Raw genomic sequence first — 12,720 nt, forward strand, 5'->3', positions numbered from 1 at the left:
GAATCTCATTGAGCCCCATGTTAAAATTCTCAACTTTAAAGCAGGAAAAAACATGTTTACAGCCTGGTACAAATTGTGGTTTTGGCTTATAAGGCTAATTTTGATCTTCATGACAACTCTGAGGGTGGTGAATTTTTTTATAACTCATTCGTTTACGTTATATAAAGCCTTAAGGTTCTGCATAATTAAGGGCGTGGTTACAAGTGGATAGCCATTTATCCGCCGTCTATAGTCATTGCGTCACCTCAGCTCCGCGCACATCCCGCCTTTTTGCCCATTTTCTGTTATCCGGGAGTGACACGCGTTGACTCGCTCACAAGATGGCAACGCCCAGCTCGCCCATACTTTAAGCTTCAGAACGGCTTATCAGAATCCTATGGGTGACGTCACGGACGCTACGTCCATATTTTTTTACAGTCTATGGTCTAAACCCGCGGGTGCACAGGGACGGAAAAAGAGAAAAAAAGAAAGGAAGAAAATCGAAAGAAAGCCCAATATAGAGGTTAGTCTTCTTATCTCAGCCAATAAGTTGTCAAACAAAATAAAATTACTTAGTATCAATCTTATCAACTAATATTTATTTTATAAATATTATTAATATTGTCACTAAGCTATTGTCACATGCTAGTTTTCTTCATAATTACTATACGTATTGCAAACATAACTTCACTGACAATAATCTACAATAACCTACATGGATGTCATTTAAATATCAAAAGTCCAGTTCGTTATAAATATGGATAACGTATGCATGTTATTTATGAAAAGTACAAACGCTCTCTACGTGGGCGTCAGAAGGAAATAAATACGGCCTCGTTTTTTTTTTTTTTTTTACTGGAGCCGCCTAACGAACTATGCCATATTATTTACATCAAACACAAATAAGCTGTGTTCACCAAATTCTTCACAGTGGCAGTAGTGTAGTGGTAAGACGCATGGCATCAAGATCTGATGCAGGTCGATCAGAGGTTCGATCCTACCTTTTGCCACACTCGCTCTATTCCCTTTTCCCATCACATATCAGATCGGAAAGGCATTTTTTTTTTCAATAAAAAGTGAGAAAATGTTTGAAAAGTGGAAATAAAGCGTCGAACATGTTTAATAATAAGTGCTTCTCGGTTAGGGGTAGACCTAGGAAAACAGACGTGCTGAATTAGAGACGATAAAAGTGAGTGGAGAGGGGTGGGGGGCGCAAAACTCCATCTCGCCTAGGGCAACCAAAGAGCTAGAGCCGGCCCTGAATTGTGGTTATGGTTTTTGAATTAATTTTGAATTAGTTAATAGTCATGTGCCCCAACAAGTAAAGTCATAAGATAATGATACCTTTATAAATCATTATCTATTAATTAAAGCAGACAACTGGAAGTTGAAATGCATTGCTTTCACCCATTGTGGTAATTAACACGTTAATTTAAATTATTAGTTTATATATGTTATTAAGGAATTAATACATATTTAACTAATAATTTTAATTTAATGATTACTTAATCTATTAATCATTAGAATCTTTATTAGTTGCTGATGTAGTAATCATTAATAAATGGGGTAGTTCACCATTAGTAATACATTAACTCATGATTATCGTTGCATTAATTAAGTATGAATTAATGCATATTAGTGCATCTATATTGTAAAGTGTTATCAACATTTGTTTTCACGCCATAATTTCGGACAGAAAAAAAAGTGAAGTTAAGTGAAGTGTGTGATTTCCACCAAGGACATGGCAACAATAACAATACCCAGTAAAACTTTAAAAGATATCACCACATTAAATTCTTTTTTTTTTAATTATAATAGACTCCCACAATAAAATATCTTAGGGACACGAATGGCCAAGATACCGCGTCTGCGACTACTAAAGGACAGAAAAGAATGAGTGCGCTGTGTTTGCCGAGGACTTCTTGTGAGACGGTGGGAGCAGCAGACGTGGCGTGGACGAGAGACAGCGCGTGCAGGGGCTGAGAGGTGCTGTGAATATGATTGAAAGGGCTCTCCTGTGCGCGTTACTGTTGACTCAGAGCTTCGCCGGGAGCGCAGAGCGGATCATTGGAGATGCCAATAACACGACGTGATCACAAGCCGTCTTTCAAGTCTTCTCTGCCACACTGAACTCGGAGACAAGGAAATCTTATTGTATACTGACTGCATATAAAAACATTTTTTTAAAGCTGCAGTTGAAAGTAACTTAACGACATTTACTTGCAGTGTGACGCCAAGGCGCAGGAGTGAAACGTGTACAGTCACCGTTTGCAGGTAAGTTAAACGGTATTTTTGTCTTCTTTTTTTGTGTAATGGCTCGAGATATCGTTTGGGGATTCATTTAGATGGATGAATGATACGGGCTATGATGGTTTTGTGCATATCAGTCATCCATAAGCATAAATTGAAAGTTACAGGTTGTGCCTGCTTTAGGTAAACTGTGCTTTACATTCTCACAACTTTTCTAATATGCCTGGCTACCATTGCCCTCTGAACAAAAAGTTGCCTACATATAATATAATAGTACTTCAGTGTCTTCAAATTGTATTGTTATTTTATGTACATTTGACAAATTATGAAAAAAAATATTGCATGAAATAAGTTGTGTAGTTGTACCTGAACCTTTGTGTTTTCCTGTTGGTGTACCGCTGTATTGTTGGGTAAATAGTTAAATTATAATTTAAATTGTACATATTTAAGAAGACCCATTATTAAAGAACAAATCAACTTGACGTAGAAATAGTGGTCAGACTGATTTTTGCTCTATCTTTATCATTGTGAACACAGTTGTCATCTGTGCATTTGCCTGAATCATCTAAGATTTCTCTGACGTCTGAGCTTTATATATCTTTTTATACATTTGAAAGCTGCTCGACATTATCTGAGATATTTCAACATCATCTTAAAAAAAAAAAAAATTGCTAGCTTTAACTGGAGATTAGAACACACATTTTATTATGATCTGTTCCAATTAGTTTGAAGACTGCAGATAGGCAAGTGATTTCATTATCTATATTTGCATGAAATGTGGCCCAGGTTGGAAAAAAAAAGCAATGGAATCAGAAGGGGACACAATTATTTCATATATTCATTTATATCCATAGCCTTAAGCTCTTTATCCAGATAGATTTAAGCAATATTTTGGGAGATATTTTGTGTTAGAGCTCTTTGTCTGTCGGTCAGAAAGAACATAAAGCATGCAAGCTCAATGAAATATGTAATTTGGGTATTAGAGTCACTGGCATAACACTCTCATACCACCATAATTAGTGTTTCTCATTTCATTTCCATGGTTTACTGTAAGACACCAAGTGGCATTTGGTTGAAGTCTGCTAGGCAACACTGCATTCTAAACAATTTCGAAAGCATTTGTAAAAGAATGAAAGCCATTAGAGTTTTACATTTGCTTTACATTGAATACAAACAAATTTCTACTAGCGAAACGTGTCAAGACTTTCTAATAGGGGAGCTTTGTCAATTAAATGTTTGGTGAGGCTGTTAAACTGTGCTTATTAATTAGCTCTTATTATTTTTATAATATTATAATGTAGTCCTGGTTTTTGGTGTGGGTGAGGTCCAGCATGCTTGAGTTATGCTTCTGTGAATGAATTCTGAAGAATGGTGCAGATGAACTCAGGAAAGGAATGTATATTTCAAGCAACTGATATATAATCACAGTCAGGATCTGCCTGACTAATCAAAGGAGGAGATCTGCAGAGAGTTACTGAAAGTGTATTGTTGTGTTTGAAATGATAAAGCAAAAAAAAAAAAAAAAAAATCAAAACTTTTGTTATAATATGATCAGCTGGCGTATTTAGCTAGCTGCATACTTAAACGCAAGAGAAATGGAGCAGAAACAGGGTTTTTGGTCCAGCAGTGCTTTATGCTTTTTAAGTGCTGGTGAGTGTCAGAGTCCTTGGACTGCTATACAAATCTTATGAGTATCAGAGTCAGTTTGTCATACTGCAAATTCTGAAGCAGAGGTGGTTTCAAAATGAATCTGATAAAGGACGGACCAGCAAATTATGTTCAGGAAACATGCAGTTAAAGGGGACATTACACACACACACACACACACACACACACACACACACACACACACACACACACACACACACACACACACACACACACACAAATACACTCGCGCGCGCGCACACACACACACGTTAATCTTGAGTACTTTGAATTTTCGATTCACTATGCGTTCGTCTTATTTACATTATATGCACTTATGCGCTGATTGCCAACAAAACAGACATTTGATGCAGTTTCAATGCCTGCGGTTTCGACTCATGACCGGAAACAAACAAACACACTTGCAGAACTCTGCTGCTGCCCCGGAAAAACAAACACCCAGTGCATGCACTGTGTGAGGTGTTAAATGATTAGGTCACTTCGAAATGAAAATTTTCTGACAATTTACTCACCCCATCTCATCCAATATGTTCTTTTTGACTGAAGTTTTTCTTTCTTCAGTCGAAAAGAAATTACGTTTTTTGAGGAAAACATTCCAGGATTTTTTGCCACACTATTGACTTTGAGCCAAGGACTGCGCAATCACGCCGAAAATGAATCGAGAACTATTCCAAGATAACCCCCCATGCTGGGTTGCGTCGATGATCATCTATTGAGATATTAGTGTTTATTAAATGTGGCTTTTCCGATGAATGTAGGCCTGCTTTATTTGTATTATTACTTATTATAGGCTTACTATTATTAATATTAGGTTATTTTTTATTATTAAATTAATAGGCAATTACAATAAATTTGCCCTGCAATAACTAATATATCACTGATGCACTGTGAGGATAATACAAGATTAGGCTATTACTCCTCATTGAAAATGCTTTTAAAACATTTAGGTTTATTTAACACGATCACATGGTAATGCGTATCAATAGTATGAGTGTGCAATCTCGTGGAATGTATACACCAAAATGAGTTTTGGCAAGCATATGCTATGCAGTTTTTCGCGTGCATATGATACGCAATTTATGGCGTGCATATGACACGCTCTTGGGTAGGATGGGGGTGGTGGGTGGTTCGTATGTATAATATGCCATAAAGTGCGTATCATATGCACGCGGAAAACCACGTACCATTTTTGGCATATAAATTCCATGAGATTGCACAATCGTACTATTTATATGCTTTTTCGTGAGATCGGGCTTGTTTATTATACAATGGATTGTAGCCCTCTAATTAAAGGTGGGGTAAGTGATTTCTGGCAATAACAATAACAAGTTCAATAACAAACTTGTAGCCAATCAGCAGGTGAGGGGGCGTGTCTACTAATGATGGTGAGAAGAGGGCGCTCAGTGCATGTCATTATTCAAAACCCAAGACACACGATGGACATTAGCCGAGAACTAATATATGCTGGCTTTTGCTTGAATATGCTTGTGCGCCATGTCCACTTGTTTGTCAATTTGTGATTGTATTGTCGCTCACTTCAGAGATGATAAAGACCCGTTCATTTCCACACCGTATGGAGCATCTAAATCTCCTCACGGTCTGTTTCAAGCGTCAGTTTACAAAATGTGTCCGACAAGTAAGATACTATACTCCTATTTCATCTTTTCATGATCTATATAACCCATATCAGGTCATAATTGTAATATGTCGTTAGCTGGACTATTGTGCTCATGTACTATCGAGTTGTTCTTAAGAATGGTTTGTGTTTTTGTGATGGAAGGGATGACTTTTTCATCGACCTGCGTTGCTAGAGTTACATATGTGTGCTGCGGAGCTATCAAAATAGGGCAGAGACCCTTTTTGAGTATTGTACTTGTTATTGCCCGAGTCGGTTTTGTAAAACAGTTTTGAAATGACACTTACCCCACCTTTAATACAGTCTATAATATTTCTGAACACTGAAGTCAGCACTGAAAGTTAAGAGATTTAAGCTTTATTTCAATCACAGACACATATTTGCTCTATGCTACTGGGTCTATCATATTAGAAAGTAGCTCCAAATAAAGACACCATGTTGTCTGGCATTTAAATACAATGCTCAACATCTTTTCATGTTGGCACTGATGGTTAAAGATCCAAATCAGTCCATATCCATCAACCAAAAGGGAGGCTTATACAGATGTAGTCTGAAAGCTGGAATAGATCAGCCATTCTGGGAACCGAAGGAACACCCACACAAGGCCAGGTCTGGCATGATTTTTTTTTTCATAGAATAACTACAGATAGATTCCTTACATTTGCAGAGTCAAAGTAGAGAAATTGTGAATGGCGCTTCAAAGATTTAGTCATTTTCAGTTGAATACTCTCTTCAGTTTTGTACAGCATATATGCCGGAATATACCAAAGTTCAAAAGTTTTATAGAAATATCCCCTTCTGTTATAATAGTTTCTTAATCAGACTAAACTTAAAGGGGAAGTTCACCCAAAAATGAAATTGATGTCATTAATGACTCACCCTAATGTCGTTCCACACCTGTAAGACCTTTGTTCAATAATCAATGATTCAGATCGCCAATGTCACGTGATTTCAGCAGTTTGGATCACGTGTCAAACTGCCAAACTGCTGAAATCAACCCAGGCTCATTAGAAATACGTGACTCTGCCTACATTTTTGCAACACCCTAATTATGTACCTCCAGGTACGTTTACCTGCACTTTTTGGGTGAAATGTCCACCGGAGGCACTAAGTGGTAATATTTTTTCTCCATTCGCAGGCTGATCTCATGAAATGGCGTATGTATGACACTTCAATTCGTATGCCATTTTGGCGAGCTATCAAGACGCATAATCGCTTTTTAGCGTGTTTATCAATGCCGTTACATTCTATCCCACTACACTACACTACACTGCCCCAACCCTAAACCTACCCATCACACACACACATGTTGGTCTATGTGGTTTACAGGGACTCTCCATAGGCATAATAGTTTTATACTGTACAAACCATATTTTCTATCCCCTTACACTGCCCCTGCCCCTAAACCTACCCATCACAGGAAACATTCTGCATTTATACTTTCTCAACAAAAAAAAATAATTTAGTATGTTTTTAAGGCCATTTGAATTATGAGGACATTTGATATGTCCTCATAAACCACATTTATAGTGTAATACCAGTGTAATACCCATGTAGTTATACAAATTAGTGTCCTCATAAACCACATAAACAGGCTCACACACACACACACACACACACACACACACACACACACACACACACACACACACACACACACACACACACACACACACACACACACACACACACACACACACACACACACTTTGAAAGCGTAACTCAAACCTTTCCCTAAACCTACCCATTTGTATATTATAAAAAAGGCAGGCAGATACGACTGCATAGATAATTTATTCAGAAAGTACAAATATCCCAAGTGTTCCGAGGCCAAACGATTGATTTGTGTGAAGAAAATCCCCAGAAGCGATCAGTAACGTTGTGTCCATCCGCCAAAGATTAATAATAAATATCAAATACTGCCGCCGGAAGAAACGTCATTTCAGCTTTGACAGCATTGGCTGTCGTGTGTCTTGTGACCGATTGCGTCATTCAACTTGTGTGTATCATTTGAATCAGAAATATGAATGAATGAGTGTGTATGTGTTCTGTTCGCAAAGTAGGGCGATCATCATTTCAACAACTAAAACATTAAGATCAACTCTGTTCTTCACATGAAGATATCATATGACTTCAGAAGACTTGGAATGCAACATGAGTTAATACTTGTATACGTTTTTTGGTCAGTTTTTGCAATAAATAACTGTGACTGTACATTTATTTGCCTGTTACGTGTTTTATATTGTTGAGAGTTGGTTGGTTTAGGGTAGGAGTGGAGTAAGTTACTCCAAAACATAAAATTAGGCTATAAATATTTATTCTGTAAGATCGGCCATGATGTCATGTTGCGGATCTGGAATGGAGAAAAAATATTACCACTTAGCGCCTAAAGTGGACGTTTTACCGCAAAAGTGCAGGTAAACGTACCTGGAGGTACATAATTCGGGTGTTGCAAAAATGTAGGCAGAGTCACATATTTCCAATGAGCCTGGGTTGCAACCGAAATGTGACATTGGCGATCTGAATCATTGATCGATTCACTGATTCATGACCGTTTGAATCTTTATTTGAGGTTTGAAAACAAACCCTGAAGAGAAGACTGATCCTGAATAAAATCGTAGTTTTTGTTATTTTTGGACCAAAATGTATTTCCGATGCTTCAAGAAATTCTAATCAACCAAATGATGTCACATATGGACTACTTTGATGATGTTTGTATTCCCTTTCTGGACATGGACAGGAAAGTGTGCATAGACTGCATATGCTCTGGGACTAAAATATAAAATATCTTAAACTATGTTCTGAAGATGAACGGAGGTCTTACGGGTGTGGAACAACATTAGGGTGAGTCATTGATGACATCAATTTCATTTTTGGGTGAACTACCCCTTTAAGTCAACAACTTGAGTCAACCAACTCATAGAACCTTGAACTGTGATATATTAAATGTGTATTGGTAAATGGTTGGTGGGGTGAAAAGCAAGTTCATTAATTATTTAATAACCATAGAAATATATATATATTTAATAACAATGGAACTATATGTGTTTGTTTTGGATTTTATTTAACCATGCAAAACTTTTTTAACAGAGAAACTATTGTTTAATGTAAATGCAAATCTTTCAAAAAACACATACTCTGCTAATTAGATGTAGATTAAAGCAACATATTTATTAATTTGTTTTAGATGTTGGACATTATATTAATTTACCACCACATTTGACCATGCAAAAGCACTCTCTTACTGGTGTTGCCATTTTTGTGACACAAATTGGTGAATCAAACTAAATACTAAGAAAATGCAGAGAATAAATTACTTTTGGTAAGACACAGCACTTTCCTTCCATCAATGTAGTCATTGTTAGGCTAATTGGTGGTGCGCAAATGACTCTGACGAACATAGATGAGAGGTGGCGTGAGTCAACACAAGAATCCAATTTTAATTCCATTGTAGTTTTCACTAAGGTCAAGCTGTGCATGCCTGAAGTAATCTAATGTGTTACAAAACAATTGTAGCAAATTTGGTCACTTTCAAAGGATATGTTCTAAAAGTGAACACTTACTCACCCTCATGGCATCACCCTCATGTTCCAAACTGTATTTCTTCTGTGGAGCATAAAAGCAGAAGTCTTTGAAAAATAGCCTGTTCAGTCTTTGTCATGCAAATACATTGAATTCGGGGACTGGAGCTTTCAAGCTTTTGCATAAAAAGCACCATAAAAGACAAAAAAGGAGCCAACCAGATTTCAAAACAGTTTGAAATGTGCTTACCTAAAACATGAAAAAAAGAAGACAAAATTTTGTGTTGTAGCTCGTGCTTGCTTTTAAAAAAGCCTTCTTTGCATTGGGAGGCTAATATTTCCAGCATGTTTAATGATCTTGTGATGGATGTGCACAGAAAGATTGCTATGAGTGTCTTATTTCTAAAAGCAATATACAGGTCGGGTATATTATATCAAAACAAAGAAAACCCGAAGCCTTACAGCAAAACCTGCTTCTGTTTGTGCAGAATGAAACCCTGGTCTTAAATGACTGTCTGTAAAGTCATAGGCTATTAATAAAAACTCCAGCCTAAGAAATAAATAACTCCCATTTGGCTAGTTTAAAAGGAGATCAAAGAGAAACGGAAATGTAAGCACAAACACATCCACATTAAAATCTATTAGTGAACTTTGAAGAGTCACCGTCATAACTATGGAAAGTCCACAGGGCCAAAATATTGGCTGAATAAGCTGATCTATAGCCCATTAAATGGTGGTAGTCTAGTCTATGAATGGTTCACCCCCCAAGCACACATAAATTGTTAAACCCAAGTCTTCAGCAGCCAATGACACTGTTCAAACTGATTTTTAAAGTGTATTTAATGTGTATTTCACATGTATTTAATGCGTTAAGTACGTGTTAAAATTCACGTGTTTGACCCTCTGGGGTTCCCATACATAACAATACGCGATGCTGCGAAATACGATAAAAAGTATCTTTTTCATGTTAATTAGAGTTTTTGTTCTAACCAGCTGCTATTGCATCACACAATCTATTTCTGCAATGTTGTGGCTGGAACAACGACACAAAACACAATCTCAGGTTAAATGTTTATGTGCTTTATTTAATGTTGAAAGCGTGTAATGTGACTTTGAATATCATTTAGTGGCCCCAGATTTGTAATGTAGTCGTAGGCCTACTAAAAGCAACAATGGATAATTCACCTCAGATCTTGAAATTAAACAAATGGAAAAGAATGTTCATTGTGTTGTCAATTGTGAACAAACAAGTATATTCTATGACAAAGATTGTTTTATTGACTCAGAATGTATTTTTTTTTTAATAATGTTAATAATGTTTAATAATTGGCGTAATATTTGTGAATTTGATTATGTAGCCTACTTATCAATTTTCTTGCGAGTAGTCCCTGGAGTATAATCAAATGATTGTTACTCAATCCTTCACACAGGGCAGTGAAGCATTCTGAGAATTGTTGTCTGTCATCCCCATGAGACAAAAATAAATGTTCTGTCTTTTCTCAGTCTAGAAGGCACCAAATTCAAAAATAAATCTTTCCAGCGCCCTTTCAGTACCCCTTTAATCCTACACAATACCTAAACTTAAATACTACAAAAACCCATAAGCAGTAAATTAGGAGTTTATTGAGGAAAAAAGTTGTAGTTAATAGTGAATATGTGTTCCCTATACTAAAGAGTTACCAAAAATGTAGGGTGGAACTTAATTTGTCCATTGAGAATTGATTGGATGGTTGTGGTTTGCTATTGGTCGATCTCATGCGATTGACTGGTTGTCCCACCCTGATGCCAGTCAACACGTCATCAGAGAAGAGATGTCAAAACAATTAAGATGAAAGTATCAGTTTTGAACAGGTACATTTTGTTTATGTATTGAGATGTACCTCAATATATAATGACAACAATACATATTTCTTAGTATTGAGTGCAGTCTTTGATATGTCTAACTACAACATCCTCATCTCCGGTAGGTTTAAAAGGTATGCTTTTAAAATGGTTTAAATCCTATCTAAAGCCCGGGACACATCAAGCCATTCAACATGCTGACAGTGTTGGAAACTCTTTTACTTGTTGAAACCGAGACCAGGAGACGTTGGGATATATTTCAAGCAGATGTTACTTTTTATTGAGATGTGCTGTGTTTCACTGTAGTCGTCCAACAACTAAAACAGCTTAAAACACTGTAATTTATCCACATTTCAGGGGGAGGAATTCACACAGTAGAGGTGGAGACAATCTAAACAAAAGAATGCAAATGTTGTATATGTAAAGAGACTGCCTAAGACTCCAATCCAATTAGCCTAATGATTTACAGCGGTTTTGAGAGCAATTATAGACAAAAGATGACAATCTCAGTAATATGCCTCATTTGATTTATAATAAAGAGAACATGAACTAGTCTGAAAACTTTGCATAACAGAAAAAATATCATCTCCTGATATCATCAAAACTGATTTCATCTCCTTTACCTTAAATGCAAAATACTAAATTTTAAACAGATTCTTAAATTTGTAATTCCACATTCTAATAACTCTCACATAATACAAATTTAAACCTTCATAAACCTTATTTTAAACCACCTATTCTATAGCTTATGTTTGTTAGCATAAGCCACATCTTCTAGTCATGTAAATTGAAAAAGTTACAGGCACATATCCCTTGCTCTGTGTTGATTGTTTGTAGTGAGGAATGGCATGCTGACACAGAAACAAGCATGACACTAGGGTCTGTGTAGTTCTTACGGGTAATAGTCTGGTTGGAGCAGTCCTTTCCTAACAGGTTTCCGAACCATTAAGAATTATCTTCAGTCATCTGGTGTAATTTTGCTGAAAGATCAAGAATATCTTGTTGGATTTAAGACAAGGGCTCATCCCTTGAGTGACTATGTAAAGTTTAAAACAATAGTATTTGGGAATTGGGCATAAACTGCCCCCATGATCTTGCATTATGACATGCAGTTATGAAGCCTAAGTGTTCACGGATATGAAGCATAAAGCATAAAGGGCCTATCAGATTGTGCAATTCCTAAAGGGTCCTGCACACTGTGCGATTTTTTAAAATCCTTTGCGAATGTCCCTTGTCAGACTGTACGAACATGATCCCTGATGTAAGCCATGTCACACTGTATAAGATCTCAGTTGGCATTAATGTCAGACTGCACGATAGTGAAGGCGCGCTAAAAACGGACGCGCACAAGAAAACTCGTCCGGAGTTTTATATCATCAATGAATGACGCGTTCGGTGACAGTGAGCTGCAATACACGTGGGACTGAAATGCTGGCTACAAAGAAATCTCTAGCACTCTTTTTGGTCATAGTTTGTCTTGAAAAACGTAGATATTTGACTGTCGTTGTAGGAGAAAACACACTGCAGGATTGTGTGCCAAATCTTCTGACACTGCCAGAATTTCGTCTCAGGTCAAATTTGATCGCAGCGCTCATTAATCGGCTGCCGGTGAACATGTCAAACTAACGACCAAAGACGTCAGATTTTAGCCTAGGATCAGAGGAATCTTTTAGGATTTGCTAAATCGCACAGTGTGCAGCCGGCTTAACGCTGGTGCTTGACATAGTGCTCTCTTCAAATCATTGAAAGATTTGAACTGAATTTTGTCCATACAAACAGTATCAGAATCTTTAAATCATTTTTAATCAAGGCATCATTTTCAAT

At 36.9% G+C, this 12,720-nt stretch overlaps 1 protein-coding gene across 1 annotated transcript in view; it reads left to right on the forward strand.

Annotated features, from left to right (window-relative positions):
- The first annotated feature begins 2,173 nt into the window (after positions 1–2,173).
- Positions 2,174–12,720, forward strand: part of npffr1l2 (neuropeptide FF receptor 1 like 2) — a 32,932-nt gene continuing 22,385 nt past the window's right edge. Inside the window, exon 1 of the mRNA XM_067439458.1 lies at positions 2,174–2,253. The gene's annotated coding sequence lies outside the window, so the exon portion shown is untranslated. The remainder of the gene's footprint in view (positions 2,254–12,720) is intronic.

Source organism: Pseudorasbora parva, chromosome 3, assembly GCF_024679245.1.
Source record: "Pseudorasbora parva isolate DD20220531a chromosome 3, ASM2467924v1, whole genome shotgun sequence".
Lineage (NCBI taxonomy): Eukaryota > Metazoa > Chordata > Actinopteri > Cypriniformes > Gobionidae > Pseudorasbora > Pseudorasbora parva.